Raw genomic sequence first — 5034 nt, 5'->3', positions numbered from 1 at the left:
CATCAAGCCTCATTATTGTCCTCAAGATGTGCTGGAGTGTGGGGTAAGGTTCAAGGAATGACGAATTTACTCTTGTCATTTCTAGGGCTAGGGAGCATAGCCACTGGGCCTCCACCTCTGCCTTGAACTAAAATAGCTCCAAGTTTCTATTGTCTTAGGAAGTTTCCATTGGAAAAGGGAGTTCCAGAGCTAAAAGTTAACCTCCCATTGCCCACCTAATTTAGAGCTGTGATTTCTCACCAGCCTATATTTTCTCCCAGGTGGCTCTTGCTTGTCACTGCCCCTTACTTTAGGGCCTTGGATGGTATATTTCAGTGGAAGTCTCTCCAGGATACATAAACTATAGTGAGCCCCTTACTCTGTTGGATTCAGCCAGTCAGTCTGAGTAGGATGGCTATTAGTGTGTGGCTACCCCCATCGCTCTGGATTCGTCTATCACTTGGCTCGATTCTCTATTGTCAAATCCTTCACCTAGACCTTGGTCACTTAAGTAGCCACTACACACAAGTGGCTGTTTAAATTAAAATTAAAATTCATTCTAATCCTGGTTACATTTCATGTGCTCACTGGCACATGTCGTTAGGTATTATCCAAATGGCAAAGCACAGATTATAGAACATTTCCAGTACAGAAAATTCCAAACCACACTGATTGACACAACTGGTACTTCTAGAGACTGCTCTATTCAGGCGTCAACACATTTATTATGTGCCCTCAGACCTGTCACATTTTAGGTGATAACTGGAACTAATAAAGCCGTATTTTAGGAATCTGCTTATAGTTACATAGTAATACAAACTGTAACAGTGTGCTCAGCAGGGAGGGAGGCCTTGCCATTGCCAAGAAGGAAAGTCCACCATCTCTCCCGTGGTAATTAGTATGAAGGGGAGAGAGGAAATGTCATTATTTTTCTGCCAACCTCCCCCCCTTTTCAAGCTTCTCAGTTGGGCATTCCTTGATACTGCCCACAATTCTGGCCTCTTTGCTCATTTCTCCTCTTTAGTCACCCCAGATTGCAATCAAGCAATCACTATTATTCACCAACCATTTGTTAGTTCTGGGCCTTGCTAATGCCATTCAAAAAGTCAAAATCCAGTTTAAGAACTAGCTCATAGGGCCCTGGCTGGTTGGCTCAGTGGTAGTGCGTCAGCCTGGCGTGCAGAGGTCCCAGGTTCAATTCCCAGCCAGGGCACACAGGAGAAGCGCCCATCTGCTTCTTCACCCCTCCTCCTCTCCTTTCTCTCTCTCTCTCTTCCCCTCCCGCAGCCGAAGCTCCATTGGAGCAAAGATGGCCCAGGCGCTGGGGATGGCTCCTTGGCCTCTGCCCCAAGCACTAGAGTGGCTCTGGTCGCAGCAGAGCGACGCCCCAGAGGGGCAGAGCATCGCCCCCTGGTGGGCGTGCCGGGTGGATCCTGGTCGGGCGCATGCGGGAGTCTGTCTGACTGTCTCTCCCCGTTTCCAGCTTCAGAAAAATACAAAAAAAAAAAAAAAGAACTAGCTCATAGGCCACCTCCACTATGCCTCCCCCGAGTTCCCATGGCTCTCTCTGTGCGCAGCTTACCCTCTGGTATTATCATGGTGGTGTTGTCTGGACCAGTACTGCCTCCCATACCAGGTGGGCTTCTTGAGGTGGATGTGACGGTTATAAAATGTCAGTAAAGTCTCAGACATTCCTTAGGTCAACAGGTGAATGGATATGACAAAGTAATGCTAGGTGACTTCTAAGGATAGGTCATAAAAGGCAGTGCAGCTTGCAGCTGATTTGTTGTCACACACAAGCTCTGGTAGGCCTTGAGCCACCATGTAAAAAGCTCTCCCACCCTAGGCTGCCATACTGTGAGGAAGCCCAAGCCAGCCCACGTGGAGAGACCCTGAAACCATGAGAGAGATACCTGGCCAGTCCCTAGTATTCCAGCCTCCTGCTATTCCAGCTGTAGGCACTACTGTTAGTGCAACAGGCACCCTGCATCAGAACTGCCAGTAGAACCTTCCCCAAATTCCTGACCCATAGAAACCATGAGAGAAAACGATTCCTGTTTAAGACTTAAATTTTGAGGTGGTTTATGACATAGCAATACGTTGGGGGATTGCTCCTAAAGCCTACATGACCCACATGGGGCTGCACAGAAAGGAAGGAGTTGGTCCCAGGGACTTAGGAAGTGCTCAACATTAGTTTCAAACCTCTTTCTTGGGACTACTTGCTTTTTATGTCAAATTTTAAATGTTATTCGACATAGTATTAGAAGTCATAGCTAGAACTATTAGGCAAAACAAGAAAAAGCATTGGAAAGGAAAAAATAAAACTCACTGTTTGGAAATGATGTGATATATATAGAAAACTCTAAAGACAACAAAAAATGTTAAAACTAATAAATAAGCCTGACCTGTGGTAGCACAGTGGATAAAGCATTGACCTGGAATACTGAGGTCGCTGGCTCAAGACCCTAGGCTTGCATAGTCAAGGCACATACAAGAAGCAAGTTGATGCTTCCTGTCCCCTCCCCATCCTGACTATCCTTTCTCTCCTCTCTAAAATCAATAAAATCTTTACAAAAAATAAATGAATGCAGTCAAGTTGCAGAATACAAAAAATCAATATACAGAAATCTGTTCCTATATACCAATAAGAAACTACCAGAAAGAGAAGAAAACGATCCCATTTACAACTGCATTAAAAAGAATAAAATACCCAGAAATAAATTTAACCAAGGAAACAAAAGACCTGCGCATTGAAAACTATCAGACACTGGTGAAAGAAATTGAAGACACACAGTAAATGGAAAGTTTTCTGTGCTCAAAGATGGGAAGAAATTAATGTTAAAATAGCCATACTACACAAAGCATTCTACAGATTCAGTGCAATCCCTGTCAAAATTCCACAGGCATTTTTCACAGAAATAGAACAATCCTAAAATTTACACGGAACCACTAAAGACCCTGAATAGCAAAGCAGTCCTGTGAAAGATGAACAAAGCTGGGGACATCACACTTCCTGATTCCAAACTATATTACAAAGCTATTGTAAACAACAGTATGGTACCTGCATTAAAATATACACATATCAATGAAAACAGAATAGAAAGCCCAGAAATAAACCCACATATATATGATCAACTGGTTTACAACAAAGGAGCCAAGTATTCTTTGAGAAAGGAGAGTCTCTCCTAAATTGTTAACACCGGACAGCCACATACAAAAGAATGAAACTGGACCACTATCTTATACCATATACCACAAAAATTAACTCCAAATGGATTGACTTGACTGTAAGACCTGAATTTATAGAACTACTAGAAAAGATAGGCAGTAAGCTCCTTGACATCTGTCTTGGTGATGACTTTTTGGATTTGACATCAAAAGCAAAAGCTTCACAAAAGCAAAACTAAACACATGGGACTATATCAAACTTAAAAGCTTCCACACAGCAAAGGAACCCAATAAAATAAAAAGGCAAACTGAATAGGAGAAAAGATTTGCAAATTATATATCCGATACAGGGTTAATATCCAAATTTGAGTATAAAGAATTCATACAACTCAATAGCAAAAAACCCCAATCTAACTGAAAAATGGGAAGAGGATCTGATTATTTTTCCAAAGAAGACATACAGATGGCCAACGAGTATATGGAATGATGCTCAATATCACTAATCATCAAGGAAATACAAATCAAAACCCCAATGAGATATCACCCTACACCTGTCAGAATGGCTGGCATCAAAAACAAGAAATTCTGAGTGTGGTGGAGATGTGGAGCAAAGAGCCCTGGTGCACTGTTGATGGGAATATAAATTGGTGCAGCCACTATTGAAAAGAGCACAGAGGTTCCTCAAAAAATTAAAAATAGAACAGTCATAAGAGCCAGCAATTCTGAGTATCTGAACAAAAACACAATAACTCAAAAAGATAAATGCACCCTGAATTATTCAGCCATAAAAATAATGAAATTTTGCCATTTGCAACATGGATGGACCTTGAAGGTATTATGCTAAGTGAAATAAATCAGACAGAGAAAGAAAGTACTATCTGATCTCACATGTGTAATCTAGAAAAACAACCCAAGCTCATAGATTTAGAGAACAGGTTGGTGGTTGCCAGAGGTGGAGTGGATGGTGTGTGAAGTGGGTGAAGGGAGTCAAAAGGTACAAATTTCCAGTTATAAATTATTCATGGGGATGTAATATACAGCATGGCAACTATAGTTAATATTGTTTTGCATATCTGAAAGTTGCTGAGGGTAGATTTTTAAATGTTCTCATCACAAAGGCATATATGGTGACAAATGTTAACTAGATGTACTATAATCATTTCACAATATAGTTTTAAAATTACATAATAATGCTATTATCAAAGTTATTTTTCTTTTCGTTAAGAAATCAATAATTAGATGCCTTACAGAGGTTCCATGACCTTCACCTGACCAGTGGTGGCACAGTGGACTATCAGCCCAGAACGCTGAAGGTCCTGGTTCAAAACCGGGAGGTAGCCTGCTAGAAAGAACATAGGCTTGCCAGCTTGAGTGTGGGGTCGCGGCTTGAACACAGGATCATCAACATGATCCCAAGGTCACTGGCTTATGGCCAAAGGTCGCTGGCTTGAGCAAGGTGTCACTGGCTCAGCTGGAGCCCCCGTCAAGGCACATATGAGAAGTAATCAGTGAACAACTAAAGTGAAGTATCTATGAGTTGATGCTTCTCATCTCTGTCTTCCCTCTCTCCCTGTGTCTGTCTCTCTCTTTAAAAAAAACCCACAATTTACATGACCTTTAAAAAGGAAGCAATACAATATAAATCTCTTCTGGGAAGGGAAATGCTTTTAGCTAGTGAGTTAATTTAAGAACAAAACAAATATAAAAGTGCTGGGATTTCTTCAAGGAAATATATTTATTTTTTTCTTTAGAATTTGGCTCAGTAACAAAAATATTTACATTAAAATAAATTAAGATGTGATTATTGACCATATGTAATAATTATGTTGGAATATATTAGTCTTTCCATGAATTTAATAAAAACTACGATTTGGTTTTAGATTCAGT

This window comes from Saccopteryx bilineata, chromosome 2, assembly GCF_036850765.1.
Source record: "Saccopteryx bilineata isolate mSacBil1 chromosome 2, mSacBil1_pri_phased_curated, whole genome shotgun sequence".
Classification (NCBI taxonomy): Eukaryota; Metazoa; Chordata; class Mammalia; order Chiroptera; family Emballonuridae; genus Saccopteryx; species Saccopteryx bilineata.
Note: the sequence above shows the minus strand (reverse complement) of the source record.